General features: G+C 46.9%; 1 protein-coding gene across 1 annotated transcript in view; it reads right to left on the bottom strand.

Annotated features, from left to right (window-relative positions):
* Positions 1 to 1,849: 1,849 nt before the first annotated feature.
* The window catches only part of Rnf150 (ring finger protein 150), a 237,412-nt gene continuing 219,943 nt past the window's right edge, over positions 1,850 to 19,318 (bottom strand). Inside the window, exon 8 of the transcript XR_005975539.1 lies at positions 1,850 to 1,865. The gene's annotated coding sequence lies outside the window, so the exon portion shown is untranslated. The remainder of the gene's footprint in view (positions 1,866 to 19,318) is intronic.

Raw genomic sequence — 19,318 nt, 5'->3', positions numbered from 1 at the left:
AGAGTTCAGACCTCTTCCAGCTCCTTCAAGGTTATAGGACCGGATGCTTGGCCTAGGTGACTACAGACTGTTTAGCCTAGACAAAAGGCTGTTACCTAGGGTGTGGCTCCTTGACGTTTTGAGATGTGAGGGGGAAATAACTTTGTTCTTTGCATCAGGGAGTCCTTTGCCTTCTCCCTCGTGACTGGGGTATGTAAGAACCTTGAGTAATGAACTCGGGGTGCCCACAGTAGTCACTGCAAGCCCCTCCCCCGACTCTCTCTGTTGTCTCTTGTCTGTTTCTTTCTCAATCCTCCCTCCTCCCTGCAAGTAAGGATGAACAAGTCGGAAAGGACCCGAGAGTACAGAGGTCAAGACTGGGACGTTCCAGATGTGCAGATTCAGAAGGAAATAACATTTTCAGAATGTGGCAACCAATTAGAGGCAACACAGAAAGCCAAGAGAGGTTTCAAAGGCCAAAACATCTGTGCTTGGGCCCTGAACTGTTCTTTCCTGGAAAGATAAGGTCACTCTTCTCGGCACCTGGTGGTAGACCAGCTTTAGCTCCTCTGCCTGGTGACACAGGCCCTATGGCCTGCCTGCCTTGGGCAGTGGAGGTTGCAGCTGCACAGGTGTGTTGAGTGGGCATTGCACGTGTGCTCTCACAGGGTTTGTGACAGCGTGCACAGGAACCGTGTGAGCCCAAACTAGACCAATCTCAGTGGCATAAAGTCCTGCATCTGTCCCGGAGCTCTCTGTAACTGGTAGAGCTGGGAGGGGGTGAGTTAGTTTTCTTTGAGGATGCAGCCTCTGACTGGCTAACACACTCCGATAAAGAGAAAGTAGGCAGCACTAATGGGTTAAAGAAAATGAGGACACAAAGTTAGGTGGGTTTGAGGTGGGGTGGATCCGAGAGGAGATGGGGGGATGAAATATTAAAGACATATGCAACTAAGCTCAGCACTGATGGAGGAAGGTCATTGGTTAAAAAAAAATAAAGAAACTGCTTGGCTGGCCCTCATAGGTTAGAACACAGGTGGGTGGAGAAAACAGAACAGAATGCTGGGTGGAAGAGGAAGTGAGCTCAGACTCGACAGCTCTGCTCTCTGGAGCAGAGATATCATGCTCCCCTCTCCAGGGCGGTCGCGAGAGCTCTGCTCTCTGAGGTACGCAATGAAGCTCCGACCCAGGATGGACGTAGGCTAGAATCTCCCTGGTAAGCGCACCTAGCTGTGCTGCATAGAATATTAGAAATGGGCTAGTCCAGGTGCGAGAGCTAGCCTAGAAGAGGCTAGATAGAAACGGGTCAAGCGGTGTTTAAAAGAATACAGTTTCCATGTAATTATTTCAGGTAAAGCTAGCCGTGGGGGCGGCCGGGTGCCGGGGACGCAGCCCGCCGCTCCTACTACTACACAGCACAAATAGTATTCTGTTGTATATACCCGCATTTTACCTATCCTATTTATACACTGCGCTCTAGACACTGTTCATACACTGCATTTTGTCCGCCACTTCTCTGCTGATGAACCCTGGTTTGCTCTTGGCCACTGTGGATGCTACTGCTGTCTAAGCCTTGGTCAAAGCCCCCGAATCTTACGCTCACCCCACAGAGCATCAGACTCATTGCTGAGCAAGGGCTCGAGCCCTGCAGCTCCCTGTGCCACACGGCACCAGGGACGTTGCCTTTCATGTCCATGACGCACCTGCTGCAGGATTCTTTCTGGTCCAGACGTCCATCTTTGTTCTCTCCACGCCTCATCTGATTGGATGAATCACCCGCATCCTGGAGGGTATTCACCTCACCCAAAGTTACATGTCAGTCACCATCCAGGCACAACGCAGGAACTCTCAGAGAAAGGCTCAGTCAGATGGACAGGTGAGACCAGCTGTGGGTGGAGGGAGAGGAAAGAGCAGATTGATTACACTTTAGTTTTAAATGAGGAAGCTTCAGCATGGGTTAGATGAACAAAAGAGCTTTCTGTTGACTAGTTCTCAGAAATGTCTCTCATCCACACTGGCTGGGTGTTCTAATGGCAAAGGTCAAAGGGGAGAGGCACCGTGCGGGGCCCAGCTGTGAGTGCTCACAGGAGTCCACAGATGGGAGCCCCAGCTGAGAAGTTTCTCAGCATCCCCAGACCCAGCTGGTGGCCCCTCTTTGAGATGGCAATAGTGCCCAGCTGGCCTCCCCCTGACAGCAATGTGCAGTGTGGCTTGTGCCGGAGCCGCTACAGATGCCAAATTTGGAAAGAAGCTGCATGTGTGCTTTCTGCACCCGTGTCCTGAACACGCAGCCATTTGAGGAAAACATTAGTTATTGGCACCCCAATATCATCATTTCCCAGTCCCTGCATATCCACCCCTTACCCCATAGCATCCCCCAAAAGGAAATGAAAAAATATTCATTAAAAATAAGACAAAACAAACAAACAACAAGCCACTTTGCTCCTCCATCCTTCCTGCCTCTTCAACACCTCTTAGTTCATCGTAGTGACATTAAGATCTGCAATGTTCATGCCCACTCTGCTTCACTTGTGAATGTTCATTGTAATGAGTTGTTAGCTAGACTCAAGGCCTCTGGCTTCTGGTACACCATCATCACCGGACCCTCACCCAAACTCCTCCTGGATATCCTGCTGTTGTCCTGAGCCATGGAGATTCTGCAGTAGCCATGGTTCCAAAGGGCCAGTCCCTCTTGCCCTGCAGCTGGTCATGGATAGGGTAGATGATGTTGGGGTGGGCCAACTCAAATCCCTGAATGTGGGTCTGAGAGGTAGTCTTGGCCACTGGGGCCTCTGGGGCCATCCACCTCAGGTGAGGGATAGAACCAGTTTTTCAGGTCTGTGGTGACAGGTGCGACCATCCCTTCTGAGTGTGGGGTCAGCTCTCCCTTGAAGGGCAGGGCCAGGTCTTCTGCTGTAGCTAGGGGACAGGGCCAGCTCCCCCAGTGCCAGCACAGGGCAGTGCTGGGTCAGCAAGGCCTTTGAACTTCAACACACATGGTTCCTGTGGTCCCCTGTGGTTTCTTGGGCTATAGAGATCAGCACAGATCCTAACTGAAGAAGGACAATGGACACAGACATGGCTCTTGGCAGCAGCTTGGGTCCAGATGTCACCATGGCCCTGGTGGCAGGGTGGGCCACCCAGATAAGTGTGGCCCCAGTGACAGAAGGGCCTTAGGACACCATCATGGTCTCAGATGGCTGACCAGACCACAGGTATCAGCATGGCCATTGGTGGTAACAGGAGCCGTGGACATCAAATCAAGCCCTGGTTGCTGTAGGGTCACAAACTCAGACATGACCCTTGGCAGCAGCGCAGCCTGGATGTCACCATGGCACCGGGAAGCAGCACAGGCCTCTCAGATTTGTATAGTCCTGATGTCAGCATGGAACTTGAACACTCACATGACCACAAGTGGTGGCCCAGACTTTGGGTATCTGTGCGGCCTTTGGTGGCAACACAGGCCATGGGCAGCAACACAGATGCTGGTTGCAGTAGGACATGGTCTGTGGCAGCAGCTGGGCCCAGATGTCACCATGGCCCCAGGTGGCAGTCTAGGCCACTCAGATAGGCATGATTCCAGCTGCAGCATGACCACTGGACACCAACGTTGCCCAGGTCAGCTCAGACCCCAGGTATCTCACAACCTTTGATGGTATCAGGAGCCGTGGCCATCAGCACGAACCCTGGCTGTGGCAGGGCTGCGGATCCAGACAGGGCCCTTAGCTGCTGCTTGGGTCCAAATGTCACCATGGCAGGGGGTAGCAGCACAGGCTACCAGCATGGCCCCTGTGGCAGCATAGTCCTCAGACACAAACATGGCCTCAGGCGGCAGCCCAGGCCTACACCCCCGGAATCTGTCTGGACTTTGGTGGGAACATGGGCCACAGATATCAACACAGACCCCAGCTATGGTAGGATTACAGGCCCAGACATGGCCCTTGGCAACAGTCCAGGCCTGGACATCACCACGGACGGCCTCAGGGGACAAGCAGGCTGCTCCCATCAGCCTGTACCTCACTGTTTCAGTTCTGCCTCTCACAGGACACGAATTGTTCTGCCCCTCCCTGTTTCCCCACCATGTATTTGCTGGCTCTAATGGTGTCTACCCAGGCCTGTGGATGTCTTCAGCCAGCCCGGGCTGAGAGAACCAAGGTGGGCCTGGGATCCACACGGGCCTGTCCATTTTATCTCTCTTTAGAGAACAAACACCTAAACAAAACAAAACAAAAAAGCCACACCCACAAACAAACCCACACAAGAACACAAAATTGGAAACTAGCAGAGCAATAGCACAAGACAAACCCAAACAAAGCATCCAGAGCAAAGTCTACAAAAACACCATTGAGTGCTTTATGTCCATTCTTGGGCATGGGGCATCCATACCCAGTGAGTTCTATACCCAGTTCTATGCCCAGTGAGACTTCTTTGGAGAAAACTCATTTTTCCTTGGCACACTGGTATCAATTGCAGATAGATTGTTGGTTAGGCATGGGCTCCATGTCCAGTTCCCCCTTCCAATGCTGAGAGTCTGTCTGTCTGTCTTGAACCTGTGCAGGCCCTATGTGTGCGGCCGCAGCACACATATGTGCACCTGCCCTGCAGGGTCAGGAGGGCACCATTTTCTTGGAGTCATTTATCCCCGCAGGCCCTTTTGATCTTTCTTTCTTTCTTTCTTTCTTTCTTTCTTTCTTTCTTTTTAAAGCCAGGGTTTCACATTTATTTCAATGGTTCAGAAAATATATATGCACATATAACATACATACATGTCATATATACATATGTGGAGATTAAGACACAAAGAAAACATAATAAAACATTAAAATTGAGAATCGATGAAGAGAGTGTGGAAAAGTTCATTGTATTGCCTCACCACCTTTCTATAGCTTTAGGATTTTAAGCATAAGGATACATACTTCAGCAATCACACAAGTAAAACCGCTGGCAGCAAAGTGAGAACTCAGAGCAATGTAATAGCTTACATGGAAGAGCATCACCAGAGCGTCTGGCACTGCGAGGATCTCCATCGAGTATGAAGGCTAGTTTCCTTTCCAGTTATTAATTATATAGTCCACACATTTTTTTCTGAGTATGTTTTTCCAAACTGGAAAAGGTAAAAACAATGGAATGGCATATATAAAAATATTTTTGAAGAAAAATCACTACACCTGATTTTATATGTGTGTTTGTGTATAAAAATAAATGGTTTTGCTTTGTAAGATATGAGGGGGCTTTTGCTAAGGAAGTTACACACATGAGGTCAGGTTACAAAAATGTACTCACTATGAGTGAATCATCTTAATTTTCCATGAGATGGTTCTGTACAACCAGCAGTTCTCAACACTGGATAGTTTGACACTAGATAATATGCTTTCCTAAACAATTCCCATAGATTGTACAACAGGCCACAGGAAGTTTCCATACATATTCTGTATATGCAGTTCAAGTTTTATTGTGAAAACCTGAAAGTTTCTGTTATTCAAATGTTATAAATAATTTATACTGCTCATGTGTCAGCTCTGCCTTTTTTTTTTTTTTTTGATTTTTCGAGACAGGGTTTCTCTGTAGCTTTGGAGCCTGTCCTGGAACTAGCTCTTGTAGACCAGGCTGGCCTCGAACTCTCAGAGATCCGCCTGTCTCTGCCTCCTGAGTGCTGGGATTAAAGGCCTGTGCCACCACGGCCTGGCCTAGCTCTGCCTGTTTTGGACAGCCTTTTCTGACCCCCACGCTGGATGTCTCTGTGTCTGCCGAGCCCTCTGCAGTCACCTCCGTGCTGTCAGGCCACCTAAGAGTCCCCATCCTCCGCATCCGAGTCAGTGTCAGCGTCTAAATTCTCGTCACTGTCTTCCTCCCCTCTGCAGCTTCGTCTACAGTTAGAACCTTGATTTTCAGTATTTGCTGAATTTTCTGGTTCTTTATTAAACGGAATAACAATGTCTTCTTTCTTTCCACATTTTGTGCAAACTTCAAGCTCACAGGCACCTGGTCTACATAGTATGTGGTAAGAGTCCTTTACTGTCTTCTGTCAACATTTAACACACTTCTTAGGCTTTGACAGAGGTTTGTATTTGCTGTATTTTACACACCACTCGAGAACTTCTTTGTAGCACTGACATACTCCATCATGAAGTTTTGCATTAATTTTCTTGGTCTGAACACTCTTATCAAACTTGTCATTTTTGAAGGTGAATGTATTCTGGTGCTTCTGTGGCCTGGAGTGAGCCACATTAGGCATCACCAAAACTCATCACCAAATCACAAGCACCTTCAGCCGGTGCAGCCTTGAGTTACACCGAAGAGGAAAGCCCTTTGGATCTTTCTGACTCATTTAGGACTGTCTCCCTGAGCCCCGAGGGGAGGGATTTGATGGAGACGTCCAATTAATGACCGAGTACTCCAAGTCTCCCACTTTCTACACAGTGTCCACTTGAGGGTCTCTGTGTAAGCTCCCATCAGAGCAGGAGGAAGATTCTCTGATGATGGCTGAGTGAGATGGAGATCTATGGGTGTACATTCTTTCTCTTAATATTCTGACACACCAGGCTGAAGTCCTTACCCACAAAGATGGAGCAGGATTGTTGCGAGGTTCCTGTAATGGTCAGTCTCAATTGTCCGGCTGGGGAGATCTTGAGTTGTCTAGAAGAACGGCCTCTGGGGATGTCTGCAAGAGGTTATCTTCCTTAGGTCAACTGAAGTGGAAACACCTTGTTCTGCGGGTGGCATCACGCCCTGGACCGTATAACAAGGAGAGCTGGCATAACCCTCTGGGCTTCTTGTCCTTAGATGCCACTGTAGTCAGCTGCTTCAAGTTCCTGTTGCCTGGATTACAACATCCTGACGGACTGTGCATCAGAATCAATCTTTGTTCCATAAAACTGCTTTTGCCAGAGCATTTTGTCTCAGGGCTTGAAAAGAGGTGACTATGGCATTCCCTTGTTCCAGCCATGGACAGTTAGAGAACGGAGGATCAGGACTCTCCTTTAAGTGAATGGCAGAAGTTATTACAGAGCCGTTGCCACCTTCAGTTAGAACATGAATACATAGCGATATAGAACTCCAGGGCACTTTAGGGGGTACCTGCTGTAGTTAAGCAGCCTTTCGTGAATCAGCATTACAAGTTTGCTGGTGTGTGTATGAGTGTGTGTGTGTGTGTGTGTGTGTGTGTAGGGCGGCAGTAAGCAGCTTGTCACACATAGCTTTGGTACCTGAGGCTTAGAAACAAAGCTGGTATGGCCTCCAACATTATTAATTCCTTAATGTCTGTAAGGAATATTGTTCTGTAGTACTGTAAAGAATTCTGGTTCCTGCCTGATGCCCAAAGAGCCAAGTCATAAATGCATTTGTGCTAGATGTTTTAATTATGTTCATATTGAAGTCCACATATCAGGTTATCATTGGTCGCAGTTGAAAATCGGGAGTCCTTTAATTACAAAACATACTTTATAATTAGCAACTATACAGTAAATTACATTTTTCCTTGTTTTTTCTACTATGAATTCTTGATGCATTCCCAAGACAATACAACATTGCTTGTTTGTTTTTTCAAGACAGGGTTTCTCTGTGTAGCTCTAGCTGTCCCAGAGCTCACTCTGTAGACCAGGCTGGCCTCAAACTCAGAGATCTGCTTCCCTCTGCCTCTGGAGAGTGCTGGGATTAAAAGTGTGCACCCCTATGGGGGGGGGGAAGGAGTTTCTGTCCCTCCCAGTCCCACCCACAGCCATTCAGTCCCAAATAAACACAGAGGCATATTAATTATTATAAACTGTTTGACCTGTTAGCTCAGGCTTATTACTAACTAGCTCTCACAATTCAATTTACCCATAATTCTTATCTATCTTTAGCCACATGGCTTGGTACCTTTTCTCAGTGAGGCTTCCTTGCATCTGGCTAGTGACTGACTGTGCCTTTCTTCTTCCCAGAATTCTTTTAGTCTCGTTGCTCTGCCTATACTTCCTGCCTGGCTACTGGCCAATCAGCGCTTTATTAAACCAATACAAGGGTTACAGTGTACAAGAGCATTCTCCCACGGCATACTGCCATTGTCTGACTACCCCATTTAATCAAACCCAGTGAAACATTTTGGAAATGGTGTGCTGTGAGAACTATAAATTCTTTGGTTGGGAACGAGTAAAAGTTTTTAAACAATATTTCTCATTAAACTATTTTAAAAGTCGTTCCTTGTGTTGGGGCTAGTAGGCTCTTACGGGAGCTTTGTGGCCATCCGTGCCTCTGACTACATCTGTTCGACTCTAGCTCCTATTCTCTGCCTACTCCCTTATTAAACATTTTCAGTAGTCACCAAGGTTTTACTATTCATCCTCTCCTTTTCTTTTGCTATTTTATGTTTTAAATTTTATGTGCGCTGGTGTCTTGCCTGCATATATGCTTATCTAAGGGTGTTGGATCCCCTGGAACTGGAGTTACAGGCAGTGTGAGTTGCCATGTGGGTGCTGGGGATTGAACCTGGGTCCTCTGCAAGAGCAGCCAGTGCTCTCTACAGCGAGCCCTCCCTCCAGCCCAAGCCCCCCATTTCCTTATGCAGCTCTTTCCAGGTGATCTCAGCCATTCTCACACATTTCCTGTGCGCAGATTCGTATTTCATGTTGTGCTTCTGTCAAAATTCCCAGGGCCTTTCAGACTCACCACCTCCAGCAGTGCATCTAAAACTAAGATTGTCCATCCCGCCTGTCTGCTCTTTCCTCTGTGTTCTCAGCTGAGAACTTTACCAGCCACACCACTGCCTAAGCTGGGACTCATGCCTGTTTGTGGCCCTCTTCCACGAACCAACTCTGGATTCTAGCTGCTCGGCAACGCCTGTGACTTCTGATTTTACACCTGTGCCCTTCTCTCCATACCACCTGGGACTAGTCAATTGCAAGAACATTTATTTAATTATTTTAGAGCATGTGAAAGAATGCAACACTTGCAGTCCTAAACAGAGTGTGTGATTTGCAATGTGATGGCCTTGCCACAGACTTAGAACAATGGTCTCTAGCAGTTCCGTGTCTGTGACTCTGGCCTTTACCCGGCTGCTTTCTCAACATGCACCAGAGTCAGTGATTTCCCTCTAAAGGGCACTTTGAGGCTTTCCAAGGCCATTAGGAGACCGTGTAAATGCTTTGTAAGCGAGGCAGCCATCCTGCTCTGGGTCAGTCTCTGCAATCTTCTCCTCCCACTAGCTATTATGCAACCCACACTGACCCTTTGCCTCCTCGCCTTTCCCTGGAGTGCCTAAGTGTCTTATCTTTGTCTGCCTGTCTCTCTCTGGCTTTCTGTCTGTCACTTTCTCTGTTTCTATCTCCCCTCCCCCACTGGTCCCTCTGCCTGAAATGTCTAAGGGAACACATCAGCGCAGTGCAGGGTAAATAAGAATGATCACCATTGTCTACCATTATTGACAGAATATCCCTTTGGAGAGACGGCCCCCAGTGGGAAAAGCGGGACACTGAACATGGGATCTCCAAGGTAGGGAGTGACAGGGGATAGCAGCAGAAGCTTGCAAAACCAATTTGACATTTTGGACCGTTTCACTTATGGCGAATTCATTTAGCTAACAGACCCAAGCTGAAAGCTCGGCATGGGGAGCATCATTTCAAAGGATAGTGATAATATGTCTCCAGGTGAGACGGTGTGTAAGGCTTGCTGACTGTTGATTATAACGGAAGACATCACCAAACCAAACCAGGTCCAACCCGATACTTCTCAAAAGAACTTGATTGCATCATTCAGAGCGTTATTTTTGTTTTTTGAGACAGAGTTTTTCTGTAACTTTGGAGCCTGTCCTGGAACTAGCTCTTGTAAATGAGGCTGGCCTTGAACTCACAGAGATCCACCTCCTCTGCTGGGATTAAAGATGTGTGCCACGCCCGCCAGGCTCAGAGTGTTATTCTAATGCCTGGGGGATTTAACTGGCCTTGACTGACAGTGGTGCAATGCTGGAGACGATGCTGAGTGTCTCCACGGCCATCGAGTGTGAGGAAGAAGCTGGGAGGCCAGCATGAAATGATGTCTTCAGGGCAGTGTCTGCTCTGTATGGGGGTTTGGGCCTTCTTGCTAGCCCCATGGACTTGGGTTTGGGTTTTGGGGTGGGAGGGATGTCAATAAGGGAAGCAAGTGCTTTTCACATATAGTTGACTTGGACATTGTGACCCCAGGGTGTGCTGGCTAGATTATGTCAACTTGCCACAAACTATTGTTATAGGAGAGGAGGAACCTCAGCTGAGAAAATGCCTTCATCAGATTGGGCTGTGGGCAAGCCTGCAGAGCATTCTCTTAACTAATGATTGATGGGCGAGGGCTCAGTCCATAGTGCGTGGTGCCATCCCTGGGCTGGTGTCCTGGCTTCTATAAGAAAGCAGGCTGAGCAAACTATGGGGAGCAAGCCAGTAAGCAGCTCCCCTCCAAGGCCTCTGCATCAGCTCCTGCCTCCAGGTTCCTGCCGTGTTTGAGTTCCTGTCCTGACTTTCTTTGGTGATGACGAGCAATATGGAAGAGTAAGCCGAATAAACCCTTTCTTCTCCAAGTTGTTTTGGTCATGGTGTTTCATTACAGCAGTAGGAACCCCAACTAAGACACAGAGCAAGTCTCCTTTGGGGATCCTGTTGACAGAGGGGTAGGGGAGACCATGCTTACCACGGCACCAGGACTGTTGTCAACTTGACCCCAGCAGCCAATCCCCGGAGTAGAGGGGGAGCGGTCTCCATTGCCTGCATGCAGAATTGCAGAAAGAGCCAGGGTGGAGGGAGAAGAAAGAACATGCACTTATGAGGGCACTAAAGGTTTGGAATGTTGTATCCCTACTCTGGGAAAACTGGAGGGGCTGGCACTTGCACCCAGGTGTGAGGGGGTGAATGAGATCATTATGTTCTATCAAATCATCCAAGTTTTCCAAACACCCTTTGACATAGCGCAGTATAGGTCCAGACTTCATGGAGGAGATGGCTTGCTGTCTCCTCTCAATTGGATTAGGAGGCTTGCAGGCTTCATTTGACACAATCCTGTGAAGTCTCAACCAACTTCTGCATGTCAATACTGTCTTTCTGGGAAGACTGCAAAGGCAGCTTCTCTTTCTCAGATGCTTTCTACCGACAGACGAGCGGCAGAAAACCTTCATATCTTTTGCCTTGTTTTTCAGTAGGAACAATGCCTCTACAGTTGGCTGGTTTGTATCTACATCTGCTGTTGGCTGGGCATCTCACTGACCACTATTAGTGACTTCTGAGAATCTTTCCTTGCTGTCTCTAGCAGTGTCTGTGTTTGTACTAGTCATAAACTCAACAACTGCATTGGCCTGGCCCATGAATAGACTTGCTTAAGATTTCCAGAAAATGTCCAGGAAGAAGGAACGGTCCCTACCATCAGTCACATGTGTTTAGGTCTTGAGCCTGGCTCGTTGTTACTTTAGCATAAAATATCTATACACGAAAGGAAGAGCAGTCTTCAGAGCAGATGTTGGCAATTGTGCTGGAATCCTGTTTGTCAGCTGGGGAGTGCCCCAACAGATCTTGGGTGAAAGGGCTCCTCTCCCCTTCCATATAAATCTCCTTGTCTTTCTGTCGCTTCGATACAAGATCTGGATGGTTCTTGGCCCTAGAAGAAAGAGAGACCTGTTATCAAAGCATACATTGTTCTGGAAGGGGATCTGACTGCCCCTGATGGTCAGGCAGGCCCACCCTCGAACTGTCTTGAGGTTGTGTATTAGTCAGGGGTCTCTAGAGTCACAAAAGTTATGAAATGAATCTCCCCCATATATGCATATATATAAATATAGGATTTATTGGAATGACTTACGGGCTGCAGTCCAACAATGGCTAGTTGTGAATGGAAAGCTCGAGAATCCAGTAGTTGCTCAGGCCCAGCAGGCTGGTTGTCTCATCTGGTCTGGTCTTCAGTATGTGCCGGAATCACGACGAAGCAGACTCCAATGCCAGTGAAGGGATGGATGCGCTGACAAGAAGAGGGCAAGCAGGTGAAGAACAAACTCTTCCTTCTTCCCTCGTCCTTATGGAGGCTTCCAGCAGAAGGGGTGGCCCAGATTAAAGCTGTGCCTTCCTCCAGATCTGAATTAAAGGCTTGTGTCATCTAGCCTCAAGATCCAATCAAAAGCCCCAAGATCCAGATCGCATGTGTGCCCTGCATTTCTGGTCTGTAGTTCATTCCCGATATAGGCACGCTGGCAACCAAGAATACCCATCACAAGTCGTGTGGCTGCAGTGTCTGGGAGACACAGGCACAAACCTGGGGGGGGGGTAGTGCCACACTCCAGGAATGGCTCATAGGATATCCTTGCATGAGTTGAACTCACTGGAGTTATAGCATCCGTAGGGGGAGCTCTGAAAAAGGCGATGTAACTCTTGAGGGATAGATGTCACCTACACCCTCAAGAGTATTGTTCACTTGTTGCATCAAGGTGAGTCCAATTGCAAGGCTTTGAAAGATGCATTAAAGAGTCAAGAGGCTCTCCTGGAGCTAACAGCATTTCCCGAAAGTCCACTCACTGGGGTGCTTTGGAGACTAGTTCCTGAGTAGTAAGAACAAGCTCTAACAAATGGCTTCAGAACTTATGGGGTTCACTTGACAAAGGCTGGTTTCTTCTTACCATATCACAGTTCATGGCAGGGCAGAAGATCTCTGCTCCTGGAAGTGGTCCAGGGATGCAAACTCGTCCAGCATGGTTTTCCTGCCATAGCTCTCTGGGTTTTCTGCCATTGCAAGGCACACGGGATAGAAGGAATATTTTTTTCTTTTTTCTTTTTTTTTTTTGAGACAGGGTTTCTCTGTAGTTTTGGTGCCTGTCCTGGAACTAGCTCTTGTAGACCAGGCTGGCCTCGAACTCCCAGAGATCCACCTGCCTCTGCCTCCCGAGTGCTGGGATTAAAGGCGTGCGCCACCACTGCCCGGCTTAGAAGGAATATTTTTAAAAGGAGGTGCTAACCCTGCCTGGGAATTGGGAAACCTCCCAGCATTGGAGTAGACTTGGAGGAATGGGCAGGGTGTCATAGGACACTCTACAGAGGGACATTGCAATGTTACAGAATCATGGGAAGACATGGTGCCTTCCAGTAACAGCCAGCCACAAGACAAGACGCGGTATGCACTTCTGTCTGAAGGCTTGCAGCAGCCTGAGAGGTCTTGTCATGTTTCTACTGGGTCTGAAGTCTCAGTTCACTGAGTTTTTACCCACAGTTGCCTGTTTCTGTTTCATGTAGTTGCTGAGTTTCTATAGTGAACAGTTCTCAGAGGCTTGTAGACTTTCAGATTCTAAAGAGAAGCAGAGACTTAAAAGAGGAAGAAAAAACAAACCAGAGATCTCATGTTGTTATGACAGCCTCGAATACACAGTGAAACAAGGTCCACTTATTATCTACATAGAATGTAGGTATTTTCTTTCGAGCTTCCCGAAGGCAATTGCCACGGCTTATGTAGATGACCTTTGTTCCAGTCCCAGGTACATAATTGGTCTATCAACTCTTTGTCATATGAGCCCTTTCATAGCACGCATAGCCGGGGCTCTTGATTTTCCAGCATGTCTTAGTTAGGGTTTCTATTGCTGTAAAAAAAAACACCATGATCAAAAGGCAAGCTGGGGGAAGGAAGGGTTTGTTTGGCTTCCACTTCCACATCATAGTCCGTCATTGGAGGAAGTCAGGACAGGAGCTCACACAGGGCTGGAAACTGGATGCAGGAGCTGATGTATAGGCCGGGAGGAGAGCTGCTTACTGCCTTGCTTTACATGGCTTGCTCAGCCTGCTTTCTTATAGAACCCTGGACCACCAGCCCAGGAAGGGTACCACCCACCATGAATTGGGCCCTCCTTCATTGATCACTCATTGAGAAAGGGTCTTACCACCAAATCTCAAGGAGGCCTTTCCTAAGCTGAGGTTCCCTTCTTTCTCAGGACCCTAGCTTGGGTCATAAAACGAGCCAGCACTCAGCAGTAGACCTAAATGGACAGAGAAAGGGCAAGATGGAAATTACAGAGGTTTTGTAATTTATTCTAAGAAGTGGGATGTGATAACTGTCAACTTGACACAGTTTATAGTCACCCAAGAAGAAAGTTCCAATTAGGGATTGTCTAGATCAGGTTGGCCTGTGAACATGTTTGTTTTGTTTACTCATGCTAAATGGGTGTGAGAAGACACAGCCCACTGTGGGCAGCACCATTCCCTAGTTAGGGGATCTTATTAAGTATAGAGAGGGGGTTGGATATGAGTAACTGTGGATATGACTAGTTGTATTTTATTCCTGCCTTGACCTCCCAGCAATGATGAGTTGTAACCTGGAATAGTGAGTCAGATGAACTTCTTCCCTAAGTTGCTCTGTGTCAGGGTATTTTATTAAAGTAACATTAATGAAACCACGACATATAACATCATGTTTGCCACATTCTACTTACTAGAAGGCACGAGACCTAGCCACACTCGGGGAAAAGGTGTGCAGAAAGACATAAATATCAATAGGGTTACATCACTGGCACCATGCTAGGGACTGTCAGCTACGCAAGGTTACCTTCTGGGGTGGTTAATCTGGATTGTCAACTTGATTGGAACAAGAGACACCTAGAAATTTGTCAAAGCACACTTCTGGGCAAATCCATGAGGATGTTTCTAGACTATGACATACAGATCAGCCACTAAAGGAGGAAGACCTGCCCTGCATGTAGGCAGGACTGCCCAATAGGTAGAGACTTGAACGGAGTGAAGGCAGGGGAGGGAGGGGCCAATCAGTAGGTGCAAACTTGATCATTCTGGAGCAGCTGTGTACACTGCTGCTGGCATCACTCAGGGACATGATTTCAGCATCTCCATCCTTACAGAGTACATTGACACCAGAGGCTCTCCAGGTGCTTCCAGGAGTTAAACGTCAGACTAGGGCAGCATCATTGCTCCCTTTCGTTCTGAGCAGTCTCTGTTGTGCAGATAGTCATTGTGGCAATACCCGTACTCCAATGGTGTGAGCCATTCTAACAACGCACACACACACACACACACACACACACACACACACACACACACACACACACCTCATTAGATATGTAATGAACCTGACAAATGCAGATGTTCTCTGGAGCCCTGTTCTGGCTAGCACAAAGATTCAAGTTGAGCAGAGCTACTGACACCACCTAGGTGCCACTACCTAGGATGCTTCCTTAAGAATCTCCTTATCCCCATTGACAGCCATTTGCTCTGCTGTTCTGGGTGCCTTGATCCTGATGAGCAGGGAAGAAAGGTGGAGCTCAGCCAAGCAAGTTACAAAAGTATTCGGCGTACTGCTCAGTTGTCTTGAATTTTGCTGTATTCATGTGAACCAGTCAGTCATGGTCAATTACTGAACACCCAGCACAGGCTACGAGCCAGGCTCATGGACTACAGCGGGGAAGTCAGGAAAGTCTTTGGTCTTTTGAGGATGTGTTGCAGTAATTAGTTTCCTTTGGGGTTTGAAATGGTTTCTCTGTTGGTTTAGAGAAAATATGCCAAACCTTATCATGCCCTGGTTGTACTGTCATGGAGGGTTCTGGGGGGCTCTTGGCCCTTGGCAGGAGGGCTACTGTTCTGACCTAGCCCGAGCCCTGACTATGGTGTTGACAAATGCAAACGCATCCTCACACCCCTCCCAGTTTCCCTCTCTGATGTGATCTTTCCTTTTGGAGGACAGGGCTCCCTTGGCTTCTCTGTGTACCTTGCTCAGGTTATCCTCAGACTGGATGCAATCTTCCCTGCCTCTGCCTTCCGCACAGTGATGTGGACCACTGAGTGTTCAGGCAGTAGGTGTGGATTACTGTGCCTGGATGGTGTTTTGTTTGTCTGTTGTTGTTCATGTGACTGACTGTCTTGTAATGTGTTGATGACCTAATTTGCTATCTTTATTGTGTCTTTCTCGATGTAAGTCTTACTCGATGATGCATGGCTCATAGAGTAGGCGTTCAGCAAACATGAACTGACCAATGGGTGAAGTGAGCCCTGCCGTGTCAGCTTTCATTTTAGGTCCTATATTGTAGAGAAGGAGATATTTATATGAGCAAATTGCTGGCTGTGGGAGACCAGGAGGTCTGTGTATATGTGTATGCGAGGCCGTGCCTTTTAAGATGAGGCCGGAGAGAAGGCTCAGCAGTTAAGAGCCTTCATTGTTCATGCAGAGAGAAGACCTGAGTTTGATTTCCAGCAACCATGTGCTGGTTTACAACTGTCTCTGACTCCAGTTTCAGGGGCTCTAACATTTTTTTCTGTCCTCTGAGGTCACCAGGCACGCACGTGGTTCACAGACATACATACGAGCAAAACACTCATACACATAAAGCAAAATAAACAAATCTCAAAAAAAGAGAGAGATGTTTCTGCTGCATAGGCCTGGATATCCTGGAACTTGTTACTGAGGTCAGACTGTCCTGAAACTTGTGGCAATCCTCCTGCTTCTGCCTCTAGCGCCCGGGGATTACAGGTGTGTGCCACCACACCAGACTTGGGCAACTGTCACGAAGTAATAATGATGGGGAGAAAAGTGATCGGCTCTTAACTGCGGCTTCTGGTCCAAGAAAGGAAATTGTGTCTCATTTGTTCCTGGGACTGAGAGATGAGAAGTGATTCATGAAAGCCGAGGGGGCCAGTAATGGCTACGCAGCCATTGCTTTCTTCCGCCTGCATTTCTTCCTCTGGTCTGTCCTCCAGGATCTGGTTTTCATTCTCTTAATGAGTCTTCTCAGGGGCAGGGTGAACAGGCTGCTAATGAAGCCTGGGTCGCCTGGAGTGAGCTGAGTCTAATTGGAGCCGAGCCGAGGAGGCGGCCCTCCCCTTTATCCTCTGAAGAAAGAGGAGCTGCTGGGGAGCAGCAATCACTTTCTCCAAGTACTTCAGGAAGTTCAATGCTGCAAATTTTCCAGGTCTTGCAAAGAATAGGAAGCGCTTATGGGAAGTGAAGTTACCATGGTTGACCTCAACCTTGGTTAAGTTTGTTCTCACTTACATCTTCCTCTTTTTGTTCTTAATGCATGTTCGGAATTAACAAGATCCTTTAGCTAAGCCCTTAATGTTTAGAATGCTGGAAAACCTGTTAGAAGTTCAGGCTTCATAACTGAACTAAACACACACACACACACACACACACACACACACACGAGGATTAACTAAAGCAGGGCTGATTTTCTCTTGTTAAAGCTGTAATTTGGCCTAGCGTAGAGCCACACCCACAAACCCTGAATTCTGGGAAGTAGAAGTGGGAGGTTCAGGACTTCAAGGCCAGCCACGGGTACACAGTAAATCCCAGGCCACCTTTGGCTTCTCGAGAACCAGTTCAACTTTCTCCTTACCCTGGAAAAGTAGTCTGACTGCACAGAGCCCAGTTCCGAAGACAGTGAGCTGTTGTCCCTGTGGTGTGGAGGACTCTGAGGTCATGACATACTGACAAAGTGCACCTTGGCGTGACTTTACTGCCTTTTTTTCTTGGCCTTATCAAACATTTTTCCTTCGTTTTAAAAATTTATTCTTAATTTTATGTGTATGAATGTTTTGCCTACACATATACAGTACATACATGTGTGCTGTGTCATAAGAGGTCAGAAGAAGGGAAGGCATTAGGTCCCTTGGCACCAGAGCTACAAGTTACATCCCCTGAATTACCATGTGTGTGCTGGGAATCAAACCCTGGTCTTCTGCCAGAGTAACAAGGCTCTAATCACTAAATCACTGAGTTGTCTCTCTGGCAGGTTTCTTTTAAGGATGGGTGGATCCCAGTAACGGAGGTGCCATTTATCTTTCTTTACACAAGAAAAATGTAAAAGGAAGAAAATCCCCTCCAGAATCCACACTTGGGAATGGGGTATGTGGGAGCTCTCACTGGGCATCCAGGATTGCTTGGCAAAGGCCTGTAGTATGGGGCCGAGCCACTCACTCTACCCAGGACTGGGACCTCAGTGAATAAAATCTTGTTTTAATTTTGTACCTCCTTTATATATTGACAGTGTACACTAATGCAAGTCAAGTGGCAGAAAACAGAGATCAGTGTGAAATCCCATCACTCAGAGCTTGTCAGTGTTGGCATTTTGTTAAGCATCCCTGCAGGTCATTCGGTTATCTTTACAGGAGTCAGGACTGAACTCCAGGCATTGCACACACAAGACAAGCAGCCTGCCACCCAGCTCTGTCCACATTCACTTGGTCTCTTAATTGCTTTTCTTTATGTCATGACAATGACAGAGCAACTGCAAACCTGTGTTTTCTTATTTTCCTACAGAATGGATTATTTCCCCATTTGTGATGGACTTGGTGAAAACATTGATGAGGAATATAGACTATAGATTACCAACCAATAACCACATTCTAAACTACAAGTGGACACCCCGTCCTTTTTCACTGTATAGGGTCATATAGAAAGTCTAGACTGTGGCTACACATCTCTTCCATGATGAGTAAACAGATGAGTCTGTGTTCTAATAAAACTTTATTCACAACACCAGGGCCCATCTGGCACACAGACTATGATCTGAGGACTCTTCTTTGAAGTGATTGCACTTAGTTTCAGTATTATTGTAAATTCTGTAATGGAGACTGTACTTCCTCATGTAGGACCAGATCTGTGAAGACATTTGTAGGCATAATAGTGAAGTGAAGGTCAAAAACCTCCAAGGTTATTTGTCTAGCAGTTTTAGCAATATATGAAAACTTCACCACACTTTTCTGGTGTGGGAAGTCTTTCTGTATATGTGTTGCTTTTATTGGTTAACGAATAAAGTGTTTTGGCCAATACCTTAGCAGACTAGAGCTAGGTGGGAAAACTAAACTGAATGCTGGGAGAATGAAGGTGGAGTCAAGGAGAAGCCATCTAGCCACCAGATGAGGCAAAAGGTAGAACTTTGCCTGGTAAGTCACAGCCATGTGGCAATACACAGATTAATAAAAATGGGTTAATTTAAGATATAAGAGCTAGTTAAAAAGACATTTAAGCTACTGGCCAAACTTTTTTTTACAAATAATATAGTTTCTGTGTGATTATTCTGGTTTTGGGCAGCCAGAAGATGAATGAACAGCTTCTATCAACACTTTTCTCTTTATTATTGATTTAATGTTAAGTCATAGTTTTGAGAGATACAATACCAACCGAGAAAAGAAGTCTAAATGGTATGCTTGAGACAATTCAAAATATAAAATAAATAACAAAACACTCTTATTGTTTTGAAGGAACAAAAACCCTGAAAGTTTTTTTTTTAATTACAATAAGCACTGTTAACTGCTGAGTCATCTCTCCAGCCTCTCTGGAGGTTTTTTTTTTTTTTTAATCATAATCTGTAAGGTATAGCATTGTTTGTAAGTGCTTTGCATGGTTTATTTGTACCTACTTTTTCTCCCCC

This window comes from Microtus oregoni, unplaced genomic scaffold (assembly GCF_018167655.1).
Source record: "Microtus oregoni isolate MIOR12 unplaced genomic scaffold, Mior012 000014F_ref0000157, whole genome shotgun sequence".
Taxonomy (NCBI): Eukaryota; Metazoa; Chordata; class Mammalia; order Rodentia; family Cricetidae; genus Microtus; species Microtus oregoni.
Note: the sequence above shows the minus strand (reverse complement) of the source record. Positions and strands in the feature narration are given on the sequence as shown.